We start from the raw sequence: 20,235 nt of genomic DNA, 5'->3' as shown, positions 1-20,235 counted from the left end.
AAGGAGGCCATAAGGATGTTGTTCACAACAGGTTTTGATCATCATCCTCATCATTTCCAAACTCCAGATCTGGAAGGGACTCTCTGGATCATGGAGTCCAGCCTCTATCAAGGAGACCCAGTGGGGGAATCGAACTTCCGAACTCTGGCTCCACAGCCAGAGACCTCAACCACTGAGCTGTCCAGAAGTCATCCCTGTTCTTTGAAGAAAATGGACAGTGAAAACTGGAGGATGAACAATGAATAAAATAAAGCACCACCAAAAGTATTTCTGTCGCTATTTTTGCTTTCAGTCCACAAAAAACCCTCTTGAGCACAACAGACCGAGTCATCTTTCATTATACGTCACCTTATATCTGTGATCACTATTCCCCCTCCGCCCGGGTGCTGGCAAAGGGATCCGCTAATTAATTAAGCCGAACACATGATTAATTTTCCGCAGCACTGATGCCGAGCAGTCATTAAGAGTAACCGTGTAGCTCAAGTCTCCGGTGCCTTCCCCCCCCCCCCGAAGAGGCTCATTATAACTTAATTGCTGGCGTGAATTCGATAGGATGGAATGACGAGGAAAAGCTCCCCCTAGATCTCCAGAGAGCAAAAACAGCATTGCGATACCTTTATTAACAGCTGAAATTGAGACACTGGTGAGGCCAGGTGGCAGGCGAGACAGATCTTTCTGATGTGTTTCTGGCGCCCTTCTCCTTTTTTTAATGTGCTCCCAGCTGCCTGATATGTGGGATGTGGTCATCCTGCAAGCCAAATCTCTTTACTGTCTTCTGTGGTTCCAGAGTTCGCACTCTGTCCTCCAGTTGTGCGATGCCCTTCCGCATTTGGCAGAGGAAGTGGCTGGCATATTCTGGCTCATTCTTGTTGCAGAGTTTTGGTTAAATTCCCCTGGCTGAGCAGCAGAGGGGCAGGGATTTGCAGAGCAGAATTAAGCTTCAAGAGCCCCCTTTTCTCATCAACTGGCACTTACAGTCTCAATAACTCACATTATTCGGAGGAAGAATAAGAAGTTTAATTACTTACAACGAATAGATAACAGCAAGCTAAAAACACAACTGCTTTGAGCAACAGGCCTCAACAATTTCCTCTGATCTCTTTGGTGCCCATAAAACACCCTCCAAGCATGATGTGCACTGTTGGAACACAGGTATCATCAGAGAAATCATCCTTTTTCAGATAATGGCTCCCAGAAGGCCATGATCAGCATGACCTTTTTGGGCCACAATGCCCATAATCCTCCAGGCAGCAAGATTTTTTTTTGTTTCAATGACAATTCCCAAAATGCTTCAGTTTGCATTAGGGGGATCATGGGATGAGTCTTCCAGAGAGTAGTAGAGTCTGTTGGGAGAGACTGGCAGGTTGAAGGCTACCACATGCAGTGGAAAGGTTGTGTATTTTGAAAAGCAAAAGAAATACCGGCTGAAATCCTGTTGCAGAGTTACACAAATGACGTAGTCTTTGGAAGCTAATTGCCAGAAGTTAAGAAAACTCCGTAGAGAGGTTTCTTATCTGTTCCATGTTGCGTCATGAAACTCAGCCTGCAAGAAAATTGTACCTGCCGAGGTTTCTTAACTTCTGGCAGTTTCCTTCCAGAAGTTACACTGTTTGCGTAGCTGTGCAACAGGATTCCAGCTGGTGTTTCTAGCCCAAAGCTAGGGCCAAAATAAATTTAGATCTAATATCCGCATGATCTGCAATATCTCAGGAGAAAACCCAAACCCAGATCAGGGCTGGATCTTAGGGGCAAAACCTGAACTCAGACAACCCATAGAGACCATTGACAACAGAAATAACTTGCAGTGTCTCTTGCTTTTTGTACAGCACACAGTCCAGCTATCTACCACGTTTCCTCGGAGCACTTCTGTTTATTTATTTTTTAACAGGGCTGGGAATTTAGGGGTAGGTGGGTTGTAATTGTAGCTCATTACTTTAAAAAGTAACTTCTCAAGCTGTGGATTGCATCTGAGCGGGGGCAACCACTTTCCCAGGACAGAAAGGTACGCCTCTCACCAGGTGCATGGTTACTGGAATTAAATTTCAGGAACAACAGCAATAATGCTAAATCATCCCTTTTGTGAGTCGGATAATCTTCTTAAACATGTACATTGAAAGGAGGGGAAAAAAGGATGAATGGCTTGCTAAGGAAATACAATGAATTACTGATTCCCCCAGCGGGGTTTATAGGTCAGTGTTACGTGACAAGTGAAGTATTGTCATTGGAATTGGAACTGTTTTGGGTTATTCAATATTGAAGGTAGGGAACAGCTTTTGCTTCATGTGGAATCAGGCCTGAGTTTGTAACAAGGAAGATAAAGAGCGAGATTGTGGCTCAATCTAGGCAGATGTCCGCTTTAAATCAGGTGGTGACCAGGTCAGCGGCACCATCTGTTGCAAAGTTTTGAATTTCTGGTAAAATTCTGGTTTTTGCTACACAGTGGACGTACAGAGATCCAGAAAGGAGAATAGCTTCAGGCTCCCCAGGTAGTCCACCCCTTTCTCATTAACTCGCTCTGGGACATTTGTAGGAGAAAGAATTAAAAAAGGTTTCTTCGCCTACAGTTGTTTGAAATCATAGCCTCAGCTTTCTTTATTGCACACATACCAGCAACCAACTAAATAGATCAACAGCAAAACAACTGCCACCAACAAATGACAGCGAGGGATAGAATGTTCAGCCGCAGGTCGGGGACATTCATTTCAAAAACGGGAAAGAATGATTGGTTACAAAACAAAACAAAACAAAAACCCAAAGAAGAAACAGCCAACTTCTGAAATTAGAGCCTGCGATGTGTTACCTTAAGGGACAGGATTTGACTGCTGGATTGTTCCACTTCTTTTGTAAATACAAGAAGACCACCATGTCTGCAGGTTTCAGACCCCGCCCAACCCTGTGGATGCTGAAAAATGTGGAAGTTGAACGACAGGCATGGCATGGTCTCTGGCTCCCTCTAGGGACAGGTTCTGGTCAATACACCCTGGAAATACATATAAATATATATTTCTGAGGTTTTTAATTTATAATTTTCAGGCAGTGAATAAGTAAATCAATGGACAGTGATCCTGTAGATAGGGGGTCCGGCTGTACAGACTTGACAACCATCAACAAAGCGCCACGCAAAGAGAGATCCAACCTTCTGTGCAAAAAAGCTCTTTATGCTGGCCGAGAGGCTCTTTCCAGGATGTCTGTAAACCATCCCACGAGCTCTCCTTCCTGACATGCTCATTTTGCCATTTCTCTGTTTGCTTACTTTCTTTTGTGACTCCTCCCGCACCCCAAAAACTCAGGACGGCATCCCCTCCCACAACACCCCTGCGAGGTCGGTCCAATTGCAAAAGATCAGACAATCTGCAGTCAGACAGAGATTTCCCTGGCTCATGCTGGTCGGGGATAATGGAGGCTGTCGTCCAACATGTCAAGAAGGCCATCAATTGGGGGAAGCCAGCTTTAATGACAGCTGTTGCTTCTTGAACGACATTACTGTACAGTGGGGTCTTGACTTGAGAACTTAATCCGTATTGGAAGGCGGTTCTCAAGTCAAAAAGTTCTCAGGTCAAATCTGCATTTCCCATAGGAATGCATTGAAAACCATTTGATCCGTATCTGCTCTTTTCCGTCCATAGAAACTAATGGGAAGCTGCTATTCTGCCTTCGACCACTATTTTGTTTCTTATTTTTCTTAGGTCAAGAAAGGTTCAGGGAAGGCAGGGAAAATACAGTCCAGGCAGTACCAGGCAGTCCGAAGACTGTCTCCCAATCCACTCTCTAAACGCTGGGAGGAGTGAGGAAGCAGACAGGCACCCTTTTCACTGGCCAACAGTTAACTGAAAGTTCAAATTTTGCACTTTCCCTGCCTCCCACGTGGGTTTTTTCAGTTCTTAACTCAAATCTAAGTATGTAAGTCAAGTCAATATTTTCCTATGAGAGCGGTTCTTAAGTCAAAATGTCCTTAACTCAAGCCGTTCTTAAGTCAAGACCCCACTGTACTAAGACAGCATTTTTTAAGAATCACATTTTATAGCCATTGTCTTTTATGACTTACTTATTCTTCCTGCTTTGGCGGCTTCTTGCATTTACCTGCAAGAACGGTGATCTTTTCAAGATTTGATGATTAAATTACAGAGTTTTAAAAGCTGCATTTGAATCACAGTGCTTAATCGTGCTCCTTACCAATTCCATCTCTTTCAGGCTTGACAAATGACACCTTGTGTTGAAAGGGTCCACAAATGTTCTTCTTTCAAAAGTCCACTTCTAAGCAAAAGTTGGCCTGGAGATCATTTTGTACGACTTCTTCAATCTTCTTTCCTCTTGTCCTTCGTAGTCTCCTATCCTGGTCTGGCATCCTCCGGGGGTGCTGAACTGCAACGCCCATGATCCCCTGGAAGCAATGCCGTTGGCAATGATGGGCGTTGTAGTCTCACACATTCTGGGGAAACACTAGGATAGTAGAACATTCTAGAAGACTAAGCTGTCGGGCCAAACGATTTGGGGCTTGTACCGCATCCTAGACCCCTTTAAAAACTTTATAAAACTCCAGGACAGGAGAGCTTATGAATCTGCTCAAACTGATATTTCTCCCTTTTTATAGGATTTACCTGTACTTTCAGAGTGAAACCATGGATTTTTCAAAAGTAATTTTCTTCTTCTAAATATCCTTTCAAGTTTTTCTGCCCCCCCTGCAGAGTACTCAAAATGTATGCAGCACATCAACTAAATCCAGATCTACATCTTTTCTTTCAAACGGCAATTTCGGGACGGAGGGCTAGTATTAAAGCTTCAATACCTGATCCCAAAGCAGTTTCTAGAAAATGTGGACACACCGTTCAGGATATCAGGAGAGATGAGAAAAGAAGTTTCTGTTCAAATTCCAGGAGGTGTTTAATATGTAGACTTTGGATAAATGGCAATAGAATAGCAATTTATACATCCAGGGTATTTTATCTGTGTTTTTATCTTCTTTTAATCCTTCATGTTCCTTACATGTTTATCCACTTGTTTAATCTGTGTTTATCTGGCTTTTTTCTTCTTTCTTTCTTTTTTAACTTTGCCAACTGCCCAGAGAATTGTCCTGAGATCATGGCATCAGAGCTGATAAAAGAGCCAGCTTGTAAAAGTTATTTTTGGACCAGGGCTACGAAAAATGGCTGTATTGGCTAGGGGATTCAGGAATTTTTAGTCCAGAGATGTCCATCTCAGGGCGGGGGGGCAGTGTAGAGAGAAAGAAGACTTGTTAATCTTTTGCAGTCAAAAGCACCAAGATCTTAGGGCTTCTTAAAGACCTAACGAGACCTATTTCATTTCTGAGACTGTAATCCATTTCCTTCATTGCACAGAGGTGTAACCTCAGGAGGCAACGCACATATCCCTTAAGCTCTGATTATACAAAACACAGGACCACAGCTGTTTGCCTGCAGTCCGACTTGGGCGCAAAAGACGTAGGAGCAGACCTAGTTAAAATGTTGGCAACCCAAACTAAAGACACAGGAGCAAGCTTAGTTAAAATGTTGGCAACCCTCTCTTTAATTTTTTGCTTCCGCCTTTTAGCCTTTCAGGATTTGGGCAGAGCGCTGAACTTCAGACCCTTACTGTAGATCACAGTGTTTGATGTCCTGCAGAAATTAATCACGTTAACGAAAGCCTCTGCGTGTGAGATTCTGGGGTTAGAGGCTGATCACTTTTCATTGGGCTGGCGACCAGTTTCCACCACAGAGAAAGCAGAATCATGTTTCCCTCCTCCCCAGATACAAAATTATCTGCAGTTAATTGAAATGCAGTCTTTTCCCCCTTTCTCTGGGCATATGGCAGTGGGTTTCGGGGCATGTAATCCCCTTTTAAACAGCTTATTCTTGTTAATTACACAAACACATGTCTCAGACTGCCCATGTTTCAGGCGGTAGGGGGTGGGGATTTCTCTTCCTGCAAGGCATCCTTAATATTCGTCTTGTTAATGTCCTCATTCTGTCCCAGGAAATAGATTCAAAATGTGGGTTTCTTAAGGTGTTTTTGAGCTTACTTGGTTCCCCACCCCCTAAAAAAAGAGAGGCTCGGTTGCGTAGAGACAGATGTCAGGGAAGTAGCAGCAAGTGGGCAGCACCAATCGATTTCAGTCCTGGCAGGGCTTGAGCAGCTGGCTTTTCTGGACTCCGGGTCCCATTACTCCCCACTTAGTGTGGGCGCTTCTCCATGATAGCTTGGGATTACGAGAGACAGGTGCTTGATTTCATGAGCGTCTGCTCAGGATTTGAGTCCAGACTTTAAAGGTGGCATCTAAAGCGCAGAATCATTGGGGGGGGGAAATAGGATTCAGCTCATTATGTTGCTCCTGGAAAGTTCAGATTAAAACCTGCAGGGGAGTCACACCCGCTGCGGGCTTGTGTGAATTTTCGTCAGTCAAACTCCCAACCTCTGGCTTCGCAGAGGTTGGGAGTCCGACTAAACCACTGAGTTATGAATATATGAAAATAAACACGCGCACACAGAGACAGAGAGAAAGACACACACACACACACGTTTATGCTGCCTTTCTCCCAATTAAAAGACCCAAAATATTCATTTTTAGCCTATGCTCTCTTGTGGCAAACATTTGATTCTTGCATGGGCGTAGGGTGGATCTAGATGACTCTTTAGGCACTCCCAACTCTTCATATCTATGCCAATGTTTCTATGATATGCTGTTGTTCCAATGGAAAAAATACGAAGGCTGTCAATTAAGAAGAAATATCCTTTGGTCCATTAAAGAAAGAAAGAAAGGCAGTGTCAGCCTCCCCCCCCTTTTTCATCTCTGAACCTGACTCCTTTTAAAAAAAATAAATCTCTTTGGGTAACTATCAACCCAGTCCTAGTTTTGAGACCAGCTGATGCAGGTATTTGTGGAATGTAAATCTTCTGTTCCTGCCTGGAAACACCTGCAGGTCAAGAAAGAGAAATTACAGGGGGAATTTGGAGGGCCAAAATGATGAATTCTCCAAAATGGAAAGTTCTGGTCCCATAAATTGTCCCACTTTGACAGAAAGAAAGCTGCAAAGTCTGGACAAAGTTCCCCTTTGGCTACAAGTCAGGGGATTCTGGGAGTTGTAGTCCAAGCATCCAAAGGAGGCACTCCACAGAAGCTCGCCATGAATTAAGTTTATGAATTAAAAGCAATGCCACCATTTTTTTTTAATTTTGTTTTGCTTTTGGTTGTTTGTCTCAAAAAAAGAGTAATTTTTCCAAGCTCAAGAAAGCAGCCTTTTACCCCATCGGGTCCACAGGTCTTTGAGGACGGTGGGCAGCTTTTGACACAGCATTGTAAGAAATTAGGCGGAAGCAAAATTTATAGATCACACAAGATCCCTCCGTGTAGCTCTCGCCTGATCGGATGTGAGTCTCGGTAGAACGAGGATCAAGCACATCACCACATAGGTGGCCGTGAATATTTCTAATTACAAGATGTACTTATCATCATTGCTTGGGGTTATCAGGCCTGGGTCTAACTAGAGGCGGAGTGAGGCTGCCATCTTAGAAAGTAGATTTGGGAAAGAGTATTTCTGCTTCATCTTAGAAAGTAAAATTGAGGAAATAGTAGCCCCACTTCGGCTTTCCTCCAGAGTACACCTCCAGTCATTGGGCTGGTCAATGTATGTCTCAGGTTGTCCTGCCTAGGGAATTCTGGGAGATGTAGTCCAAAAACACAGCTCTACGCATCTTTCATCTGTGCCCTTTGAGATCACCTGCTGCCCACAGATCAATGACACTGCCCCTCTACCAGTGTTGGAATATAAGCCGTGATGGGAAATGGGCTGGCTTCTTTGACTACAACTCCCATGCTACCTGTGGGAATCTGGGAGCTGAAAAAGTCCAAAAAGACCTCAGACATGTTCTATTTCTTGAAGTAAGCATCCGCGGCTAATCCGGCCACATTTTCTAATTGGAATGGAAGCCATTTTGTTCTTCACCTCAGGCTGCAAAATCTCTCGGGCTACACTTGAGAAATCATTTCTGGGCATTATTGCCAGTTTAGTTCGGTCTGGTTAGCCGGATCATTAAGTGTTCTGGAAATATAATGTGCGAGAATGCTAGATTTGAAGGGCGGGGAGGGTTTGGACTCAATTTCTATGGCAACAGGAAGGCTCGCCTGTAAAATTACTCGTTAGTTTCCATGGATCGACCTCCAGTGTCTAGGTTGCCGAGCCCAGACAGATGACATGCCTCTGAGAGGGTTTCCTTAACTCCGTTGGAGTCCTCTTTAAACTCCATCTGAATCCGAGTACAGACACCGTGGCTTGTCCTAGAGATGTTCTATCATCCATAAACTTCATGCTTTAATAAAGCAATACTTGTGCCTTCAAAAATAATGGACATCATCTTGGAGGATCCAAGATTTGATATCTTCGTAAGGTAGGTCATCAAATGGATCTCTGTAGTGAGAATCACTGTACAGATAGAGCATTATTAATTTATTTATTGTCCAACTTTATACCCCATCTTTCCTTCCATGAGCTGAAGACCGTGTACGCAAGCAGATTGTCTAGACAAGCTCTTCAAAGCACAACTGCCCTCTTTAAGTCAGGCACACCATTTTTTTTCCTGGTAACTCTCCTGCGGTCATTCACCGCAAACTCTTTGCAGGAAGACCCTTTAAGGGCACCAGCTCCTGTAGAACTACTGGATAGCTCAGTGGTTTAGGTCACGTTGGGAGTTTGAATCCCACCTCTGCCACCTTGGCAGGGGCAGTTCTAAGATGATGATGATTTCTGGGAAGAAGGTCCCACTGAATGTACTGGGACTTACTTCAGTGTAAGCACACCTAGGAGGAGTGCAAGGCAATGCCTAAGGGAAAAAAATCCCTTGATGTTTCTGTTAAACCCGTATTCAGTTGCTACCTGCACCCAGTGACCTCTTGAAAAAGGCTAAGATTACTGTAACACACATGTCTACCGGGTGTTTCCTTCCGGAGCTCCCTGGAACTGAACATCCCATAACCCCAAATGGCTATTTAACTCTCCCCAGTGATAGCTCATCCGTAGAAATAGAGCCATACACTAGTTCCGCTTGTAAAAGTCCCCAGCTGCTGGCTCGGATGTCTCGTGGAGGCCGACCATCGAAGCGTCTCCTTTCCGCAGCTTCTAAAAGTGTCTTCTCTGCACTTCCTCCATGGCAAATGCCAACGAGGCCCTTTTTGGTGCATGAGACGAAATCCGAAATCTGAAATGTGGTAATGAGAGTGACAGTCTGACTGCCGAAGGGTAACACCACAGATCCCTTCTAAAATGTAACATTCAATTGCAGACTTTGGTGGGTGTAATGGCGCCGCTGGCAAGTTGCAATACATGGCAACTGAATTGTGTTTCGTAAGGTGTCACATCAAGTCTACTTCTAGGCATCGCTTGCCAGTACATTTTCTTTGCAGTCATGAGGACTAGCCTTATGACTTTACAAACCTGCATTTTTCAAGTTGCTACCCATTGTTTGTTCACATCTTTTCTTTCTTTCTTTCTTTCTTTCTTTCTTTCTTTCTTTCTTTCTTTCTTCCTTCCTTCCTTCCTTCCTTCCTTCCTTCCTTCCTTCCTTCCTTCCTTCCTTCCTTTCTTTCTTTCTTTCTTTCTTTCTTTCTTTCTTTCTTTCTACTGAAAAGTTTTCCCTCACCTACCTATAGAAGAGAATGTGAGAGGAGACAGGCATTGCTTTCCGACGAACTTCAGAGAAGAGATAATAAATGTATGCCATCCTTCCAAAATATAATTAACTCAAAGGGGAGATTTTTCAAAACCATTTTGGGTCCCTCAGAAGGAGTGTTTTATTCTTAGCTTAGCTGAGAAATGTATGGCAGTGCCATTAATTATAACAGGACTCCGTTCCCGACAGTCTCCCTTGTGAAAGCCCACAGTGGCTTTATCACCCAGCCTTGCTGCCTAGATTTGTTTCCGGAAGGCGGTGAACTATTGTGCAGGATGGTACCACATCATCTGGTCCCATGCAGGACTCCAGAAAGCGGGCCTTGACTCTTTCCGGAATGGGTTCTTGGAAACCTGAACCTGAGTCTGATTTGGCACTCTAACCTTTCCTTCACACATAAATCAGCTTCCTAATTTGCAATGAAATGCAGTCTGCAGTTCTTCCTCACTAAGCATATCTTATTTATTCCTTCCTTCTGCAGCTGGTAGAACAGTCCTCGGGGCCACCAGGAATAAATCAGTCAAATCCGCACCAAATGTCTGTTTTCGAAGGGTGGTTCTTCCACTGATCCACCTTGCCGAGCAGTGTTTATATTCCCTTGGACATTCACAGAGAAAAAAGGGGGGGTGCAGAAACTGGGGCAGACACCTGGGCGATCGGGAAAAATAAGGCCGGCAAGGAGCCATGCGAGGCAAAGAGCAGGAAAAGTGATCGGGGTGAAGGGGTTATGAAGAAAAGGCCTCCTTTAGTTTCTGGAATTCTCGGGCAGAAAAATGGGGGCAGAAAGTGGAGCACACACCTGAGACACAAAGGCACAGGGAATGATCTTTTAAAAATACAGTTGTGCCCCACTTAACGATTACCCCGTATAATGACAAATCCGCTTCACGACAATGTTTTTGCGATCGCAATTGCGATCGCAAAACGATATTTTAATGGGTTTTTTTCGCTTTGCAACGATCGGTTCCCTGCTTCGGGAACCGATTCTTCGCATTACGATGATCAAAACAGCTGATCGTCGGCTTTTCAAAATGGCCACCGGCTGCTCAAAATGGCTCCCTGCTGTTTTAAGGAGGCATTTTTCGCAAGACAGGCACCTGAAAATGGCCGCCGTATGGAGGATCTTCACTGGACAAGCAGGTATTCAGCCCATTGGAACGCATTGAACAGTTTTCAATGCATTTCAATGGGCTTTTTTATTTCGCTTTACAACGTTTTCGCTCTACAGCGATTTCGCTGGAACGAATTAACGTTGTCAAGCGAGGCACCACTGTAAATTAAAATCAACGCATGAAAAGCGAAACACTGCCATCCTCCAGACTAAAACCACCATAATCCCTAGCCGGCCGTAGATGATGGGAATTGTAGTCCAGCACTCCTGAGTTGTTCATCTGAAGTTGTATTTACCGAATTTTCAGACTTGCTAAGAACCAGCTGATTATTTTTTATTTGGTATGTCCTCGTATGTAAAACCACAGGATTCAAAGAGAGTTTCCTTTCTTTTTCACATGATTGTAACAGTAATAGTAACAATAGCAGTAAAAGTAATAGTAATAGTCTTGGAACTGCAGAGCTGGAAGGGACCCTGTGGGTCATCAAGTCCAGCCCCTGTCAAGGAGGCCCAGTGGGGAATCGAACTCCCAACCGATGCCTCAACTACTGAGCTATCCAGCAATTCTATGTTGTGCATCTTGAGATCCTTGGCTGAATGGTCTCATAAAGAAGCTCCATTCCCCACCCAGCCATACCTCTGCTGCAAAACACTAGGAGTCCTTTTTATCTTTTAGCACAGCCTACCTCATAAGAGCGATGTGAAGATGATCCATCTAAGAGGGACGAGAAGCCCACAAGTGGCCCTGAATTAAATAGAGATGATCTAGACAAGACCTCGGCTGCCGGGCTTGCTTCTTTCCAGCCTGCTGCTTAGATTTCAGCAATTTCTAATGTAGCGGAGCAGACTTCATGAATAAAGATTAACTTCGCTTGAAGGGGGAAAAAAAAAGAAATCTTAAAGCAGAGGCAGAAAGAAAGAAACAACAGGGGCCTGCAGAGAATGGATAGTGCTGGCACCCCAGGCTTTCCCTGAAGGGCTTAGATAATATGTTTTAGCAAACGAGCTTTCAGGATGGCTCAGCGGCAGGTAGAGTGATTGTCAGCCCAGAGATTCCTCAACAACCATCCGTGAGCTGCAATGGCAATTTTGCTCAGCTGGTCTTCGGCATCTGAGGGCAGGAGAGAGGAGCAATGACACAGAATTAAGCCTTGATAATGGAGCACAGGTCCTTGGCTTCTGGTTACGCTGGAGTCGTAGGGCGAACGGCGGAGAGCCTGGCGAAATCAAAGAGCGTCCTTTTGCAAAGAGCCCACTGTGGACGGTGGAATTCTCTGCCACAAGATGGGGTGGGGGCAGAAATAAGTGCTGCTGTTTGGATTGGGACCTGGCTCGTGGTACAAGTGGATGAAAGGATGCTAAGTGAACCTCCCGGAGTGTCCATACTGTCTCCGGCTTCCTTGTTTGGGGTGGAAGGTAACACAAAACAGGACAGCGCATCCATTTCTCGGCGCTACACTCGGAGCCGGCTCTTCTCCCTGCTCTGTTCTTGTGTTCCAGCCCGGGACAATTTCAGGAGACCCAAAATTACCCAATAAGGCCATGAAGTTCTGGGCACCCACACAGTAAGCTATGGTCCGCTAGCTATAAATAAGTAGCTCCTTGCGATGAATTCCTCTTTCCAACAACTTTGGAATACCTTTGCATCATGGGTGCTTAACTATGACTTTTAAAGTACTTTCATACATCATGGAGGCCACACTAAGGTGTAGAGATTGACAGGGGCTGGACTGGATGATCCATAGGATCCCCTCTAGTTCTGCAGTTCTAAGGTGGTGGTGGTGGTGATACCGCATGGTTCAAGAGCTGACGCCTGCTTTTTTGTCTATGTGCCTTTCCTGCTCTTTTGGTAGGCGTAGGACTAAGAAACATCTCATCCTAATTTAAAATCCATGGACTGCAGACCAAAAATATGCATAAGAGCAATTTAACAATGACCACATTCTCCACTGATCAAAGTGATACACACCCTAAGATCTATATTCATATGTCTAGGGCATCTTTTCCTTCCTTCCTTCCTTCCTTCCTTCCTTCCTTCCTTCCTTCCTTCCTTCCTTCCTTCCTTCCTGACACTCCACCCCTCCCCCAATCAAGGGCCTTCCACATGGTCTGGACTGCAATGCCCATCTGCCACACTCTGAGGATGATGGGAGTTGTAATCCAACCCCCAACGGGAGGGCCTTGGGGAGGAGAAAGCTCCCTGGCTCACAGGGCAGGGAACTTGGACGGTTTCCGTTTGATAACCGTAGCTCCTTTCCAGGCAGGAAACCGAATAAAAGTAGCACGTGTTTCTCCCTCGGCTTCTAAGAACAGCACGGAAGCTGGACTTCACTTTTCCCAAGGTATTGCTTTCTCCTTTAAAAGAGGTTATCTTTCTCAGCAGGCTACAACTTCCCCTTTTTATATCGCTGCCATACCAGAAATATATATATATATATACATGTATTTCTGTGCTAGCTCCTTGGGGGTCCCACTTATGATTCTGCACTATGTGCAGCATCACAGAGGAAAAGCAAGAAAACTGAGCTTCTCCATACAGCATTTCAAAAGTGTGGGGCAACTTAATATTCCCAAAGACCTGCTAGATCATGTCAAACACTTCTCAGCCTCCCCCGTCCACAATCCTGTTATCTTCCAGTTACACTGGAATACAAGCCCCATCGTCCTCTACCAAGGTGTCGGCTGGGATGAAGGAAGTTGTGGTACAATAACTCAAACTTCCTGTTTTCCACAGCGGCTCCTTAAGGGTCCCTTTGGAAGCCTTCAAGGAGATATCGGCTGTCCTTCTGTACATTTGGCCCCTACCCAAGTAACCGTATTAGGTGACAATTTTCTTCTGAGGTTTCAAATAGTTGGGCTATGACAGCTGCCGCTGTTCAGCTTGAGACAGAGGAACATTCTGCACCATGAAACTGACAATTCCGCAGTTGATTCTGCAATCTGAATAGATTTCCTCTTGGATTTGGGTTCTTGCATTGCAGAGGAACTACAGACCAAATTGCTAACATGCTCGGGATTATGGAGAAAGCCAGAGAGTTCGAGAAAAACATATAGTTCTGCTTCATTGACTATGCAAAAGCCTTTGACTGTGTGGACCACAGCAAACTATGGCCAGTCCTTAAAGAAATGGGAGTGCCTGACCACCTTATCCATCTCCTATATGTAGGACAGGAAGCAACAGTTAGAACTGGATATGGAACAACTGATTGGTTCAAAACTGAGAAAGGGTGCTAGGCGCCACAACATCTGGATCAGCAGAGGTGTGCCGTTTGGTGTTTTAGGACAATCCCCAGAATTCTCAAAATTGTGGTCCAAAACCACAGCGTGGCACACATCTAGAAGGTCACTTCCTCCAAAGCTTCCCTGCCGGGTTCTTCTCTTTTTACACCATCTTGCAGGAGCTCCCATTCCTTCTCCCTAAAATCCCAAACCGGTCAACGTGGATAATAAAAACCATTTCAAACCAGTAGTCTAGGGGGGCGGTGTTGATTTGAAATAGCAGCTGCCCCATGCCACTGGCCATCTTCAGCAAGGCAGAATTCAAGGAAGACGATCCTCGTTCAGTCTAAAAGGAAGTCCCTTCGCTGAGCCCATGGCCCCTCCGGTCCAGAAGCAACGGAACCCACACAGAGCATGATGTTCCTTCTCATCACCCTTCAGTGGCCCTGTTAGCAGCGCCGGAGATAGCCCACACCACTGGCTCTTCGGCTATCGCATGTCACCCGGAAGGGGAATCTGATCCGAAATGAGTCCACTACGAAGATCTATGGATGGGACTCTTCCACAAGAACTGAGACAGAGAATTTCATAAGCATGCTCTCTGCGCCTTGGCCCCTGGTGAAATGATCTGCCATCTTGGGACAAGACCCACGGGACAGACTCGGATCTCTGCTCGGGGCTGACCAAGAGCAACTCAACAATGTGCCCAGGACTGTCCTACTATGACTCCGAGTGGGGTGGCCGCCTCAAGAAGCAGAGTTTGGAGCTCAAGAAAAGGAAGCGAATGGCCAACAGTGTTTGTGGGTTATTTTTTATTTTATCTCAGGGGCCAAAATAGCTCCGCTGGCTTTGGGAAGGATGCCCATTGCTCTACTTAGATGTGGGGAAGGGTGCCATTTGCTGCTCTGTCTCAGGCGGCAAAAGGCGTTGGGCCAGGCCTGTGGAGCATCATCAGTGCAGCCCATGTTATACAACTTGGTATTGCACGTCCTCGATGTTGGCTTACAGACGACACCTCGTTTCACCTCGAGCAACCATAGAATGATAGAATAAGGAAGTTGGAAGGGGGGGCCTAAAAGGTCATTGAGTCCAACCCCTTGCTCAAGGCAGGAATCCAAATCAAAGCAGATCTAGCAGATGCTTGTCAAGTTTTCTCTTGAATGCCTCCTGCACTGGAGCGCTCACCCTCTCCCAAAGTCATTGGTTCCATTGTTGTACTGCTCTAACAGTTAAGAAGTTTTTCCTGAGCTTCAACCAAAATCTGGCTTCCTCTGACTTGAGCCCATTGTTGCATGTCCTGCACTCTGGGATGATCAAGAACAGATCTTGCCCTTCCTCTGTAGGACAGCCTTTCAGGTTTTTGACAAAATGCAATCCTATCTCCCCTCCATCTTGTGTGTTCCCTCTGAGGAACTGGAAAGCACCTTAATTAGTGATTTAGGCTTCAAGCCTCAATTTATGCCTTTATTCATTGGTTACATTTCCGATTGCCATTTCTCTATGTTCTTGGTCTAACTTCTCCGTTTGAGCCTCACCACAGTCCTGCGGGGTAGGACTGGCCTATGATCTCTCTGTGCACTTCATGGACGGCTGCTGATTTGAAGACAGGCGATAGAAAACTAAGGCTATAGATCAGCGTTTTATTTTTGGTGAAAATGATTGGAATAGGCTTTGGGATGGGATTTCTGGATTTTCTGGGCTACAGACACCATAATTCCTCATTCTGGGAGTTCTGACCGCCTTGTAGGCACCTTACAATCATTTGCTGTCAAGTCCGTTCTGATTGATGGTGTCCCTTTTCCGGGTTTTCCAGAGAGGGAATACTCAGAAGTGATTTACCCTTCCCTTCCTCTAGGGGGCAACCTTGGGACGGTGCAGCTGGCCCAAGGCCACCCAGGCTGGCTCTTCCCCTAAGAGACACAGTGAGGATTCAAACTCCCAATTCTGCAGCCGGGTATGTAAACCTCTGAGCTACCCAGTCAGCTTACCAATGAAAACACATGGAAGAAAGAAAAGTAAAACCGCACACCCTCCTTCTTGGGAAGCCATGGGAGGCTAGCAAACACCTAGAACCTTTCCAACAACCTGTGACCGCTTTCTTCCTGTAGAGAAAGCAAATGGGCGTCCCTCCCTCCAGCAGGTTGTAAGATGTGCCTTGCTCCCGGAGCCAGAACCGGTTACATAAAGTATTTACTGTACTGCCTGCAACTCTGTTGAAAAGAAGCCAACCCGATGATTAGGTGACGTTTACACAGTCTGGCTGGGAAGGATTCCACTTCAGAACATCTGCTGTCCGCTCCCGGTGGCCGGAGGTATTTTATATAAGATGCTGTCAGGAGGACGTTGACGCTGCTGTGTTTGTGCCTGCATGGGTGGAGCACAGCCCCGGCAATCTTTAACCCTTCTTCCCTGAATTCAGCGGAACAAGGCCACCAGCTCTTCCACCTTCACATTTGGTAGCCAGCCGGGACTTCTGGTGGCCATGGGCTCCTTTTTGTTTATTTATTTTTTTTTGGAGAAGCTGGTTCTCCCTTTGAAGTCCTCCTCTTTTGGGGACGTCAAAGTGGCCCATCCGTGTTTATCACGAAGAGCCAACTCAACGGGTCACCCGCCTTGAATGAAATGTGCCGTAATTCTGATTTGACCGAAACTGTAATTCTGTTTAATCACATACATCATTTCTAATTTTGCGCCTGTGCCTTGAGCTCTTTTGGGGTGATGTATGCCTCTCTTTTTGTGTGTCTGTGGGATTTATAGAAGTGGTGGATTTGCTTGGAAGGTTTGTACACAAAGTTCTGCTGGGCTAGGATTGATCTATGCTTCGGTTTCCTGTAAGGCTAGGCTACAGTAATGTATCTGTCCCAGGGCTGACTCTGTAGACGGCCCGGAAGTGGCTGTTAATTCAAAACGAGCAGACTCAGACTCGCTGATGGAACACACCTCACAGGTAAAGGTCCCTTCCTTAAGGTTTCTGAAGCCAAACCACAAGGGAGGGTCCTTGTGATGTCACAGAAATAAAACAGCCAAGGAGAAGATGGCTTCTGGGCTGGCTTGCTGTAGAAATGAGCACCACGTGGCTATCCAGAAGACGGGGAAACTAAGCCATTTTTCAGCAATCAGAGAGATGATCAGCATTCCCAGCAGATCCCTTAATTCACACATTTTCTGTACAGTACACATAGCATATGACTTATATTTTAAAAACATAGACTTACAAGAGTGCATGCACTATGGAGCAGTCTACAAGTTGACTGACTGGATGAATAAATGAATTGTGGAAAGTTATTTTCAGCTCCTCCTCCGAAGTGGGAGAAGTATGACAAATTTAACTTAATAAATTCATAAACAAACAACAAGTTACAGTGTGCGTTTTCATCTGAGTTATAACCATGGACACAGGTAACAAGAAAATAACAGGGCAGCCACAGCAAGCATATTTTAAAACAGGTGGATAAAAAAAAACAGCCAGTGAAAACCCACACATTGAATGTTCTCCTAGTAAAGGAGGTTTTTACTACTTTAACATAGTCATCAATGGGAAAAATCATAGGTGAAAAGCCAGGTGGACATTCCCAGATTTCAAAAAGCAAAATGATATGGTCCCAGTGATGATGGTTGGGCGGGGGGGGGGAGCTTCCTTCCACCACCATCCTCAAAAATTCACCCTCTCCTAAGCTCTGGATCTTTTAAATTTTGATTTGCCTGAACGGTCATCCTGGATTCCTTAGAGTCCCATCTTTTGAGAATGTTGCTATTTACTTTTGGCAGTGCAGTTGTTTATTTTAAATTGAGTACCTTCCATTTTGTCCTTTTTGCATTTTATAAATGTGTTGTCTTTTTAGATCTGTAGTGCTTCACTTGCTTAGGGCCCAGAAAGCAAGCAATCAATCAATCAATCAATCAATCAATCAATCAACCAACCAACCAATCAATCCAGGGCTAATGAGTTATGTACATTTAGCAAAGATACCAGGCCAACAACTTCACACGCCCTGCGATTCCTGGGGCAAAAACTAGAGACTGGGGTGGGTGGGTGGACAGACCCTCCCGATTATGTGGCATGAGGTGGACTCTGGTGTAGCAGTTGCAAAATAATACATGTACGTGCCTAACAGAGTGGGAAAAGCAGCATTTCTCACACGCCTTCTAAGCAAATCTTACGGTCTGAGCACAATGCCTTTATGCTGAGACCATGATGAGTTCCAGGACCAGCTGGGAGTGGAGAAGAGATGGGTGCTGAGAACTGGTGTCACTCCATGCAATACATTTAATTTTTCCCCTAACACCACTTGTTCTTAAATTTCTCTTCCCACCTGATGATCCAAAGAAATGTAGCAACTCCTGGAGATACCATCCAGTGCCCTGAGTCCTTGAAGGAGTTTTTACAACTTTGCATGCTGCCTTTTAGTAGGTATGGCTGGGAGGGACCTTTCTGAACTGGGGTGACTGTCAATCTGTCCAGCATTAACCAATCATTCCTCCCCATCTCTAAATTCAAAGACAGCCCCGCCTCTCTGCCAAGTGCTCCTTTCCCTCTGTTAGGTCTGTTGGAAGCAGCCAGTTTATTTTGCTGTTGTTGATCTGTTCACAACTGTAAGTAACAAAATGTTTTCTTCTTTCTCCGACTAGTGTCTCCGAGTGAGTTATTGAGTCTTTAAGTGCCAGTCAATGAGAAAGGGGTGAACTGTCTGGAGAACTTCAAGCTATTAGCCTCGGTCGATTTCTGTCCTTCTACGGTGCAGCAACGGGATTTTACAAAACATTCAGACTCTTCAACAGTCCTGCCAAATCTATAAACAAGTATACAAGAACACACAATAGCTCAGACAGATTTTATTGCTCCTTAACCAGAGATTCCAGGGATTAAAGTTGCCTTCTCCTTTTAAAAAAAACAACACACACCAAACCTGGTGTCCTGCCATTCAGCTATAATTCTGGGGAGACTGACCATTCCGGTTGCATTGAGCAGCAAATCTGTTCTGGGTTCCCAGACCTTTCCTGTAGCTATCCTTGGTGCTGAAGCCTATCTCCCAAATTCTGCTTAGAGAGCTTCTTTCAAGTTTGGACTAAAATCCAGAACGGATACACAGGCACACACACAAACACGCACCAATGCACACGTCACCACCAGCTCAGAGTTTCCACCACTGTAATCTTTCTCAACTCAAGCTCATGGAAAGTGAGGTTTTGGGGGGGGCTGCAAATCTCTCTGAAACAAAGTGTGGCAAAGTAAGATTTTGATCTAGGATTACCACAATTCCCACTGGATTCTAGGACTCTGAACGCCCAGGCTGTGGGAATTGGGTTGCTGTAATCACACATGCAGCCTTCACAACTCCAGCATCATTGTGCATATTGGCAGCGCACAAAATTGCCAGTGGTTTATTATTGTGTATGATATGTGTCTTTCTATCAAAAGATTCAGGGTTGTGTCTGGATAACAAGAGACAGTTTTATGCTTTCCATCAGCAACCGGACATTTTTCAAATTTCATATTATCTTCTCTTCCCCCGCCCCCCCACGACTGTGGTGCTAGGAAAAATGGCCAAGATATTCTAGAGCTTAACGCAGAAAATCAAATTGCCTCAGCACCACCCCCACACCACCCCCACATCCTGCAAAGGACAAATATATAACAATATACCAAATAAGTGACCATTTTCTGGGGGGTTTTTTTGGGGGGGTAACTGTAAACAGACAGGGCTAATAATAACGGTTGATAGACTTCCATTCCTTCTAAATGAATTTGTCTGTCTTTTCATCACATGGCTAAACGGCGACTCTTCATTATGTAAAAAAGGGAGGAGGAGAAAGACCGAAGAAATCTATTGATTATTGATAGATCCAGATAAATGCCCTGCCTCATCCCATTACATGGACGCTAACACACGTTTGGGGGTGTGGAGAAAAGTGCAGTGACAGTGGTATACTGTGGAGAAGAAGGAAGTGGTAATATGAGACAGAAAGAAGTCATTAAACAGCTTCACTAATTAGGCATCGTTTCCTTTGGCATCACCTTATTTGCTCCCTCCCCTTCTCCTCCTGTACCTCCTCCCACAGTTTTGGGACTCAGCCAGCTCATTCTCTCCCCCGAATCCTGTAACCAGTTCCTCCTGCTGCTGATCAACCCTGAGTGCTCACTGGAAGGACAGATCCTGAAGCTGATGCTCTAATCCTTTGGCCATATCATGAGAAGAGAAGACTCCCTGGAAAAGACCCTGATGTTAGGAAAGTGTGAAGGCAAGAGG

This window comes from Pogona vitticeps, chromosome 13 (genome assembly GCF_051106095.1).
Source record: "Pogona vitticeps strain Pit_001003342236 chromosome 13, PviZW2.1, whole genome shotgun sequence".
Lineage (NCBI taxonomy): Eukaryota > Metazoa > Chordata > Lepidosauria > Squamata > Agamidae > Pogona > Pogona vitticeps.
Note: the sequence above shows the minus strand (reverse complement) of the source record.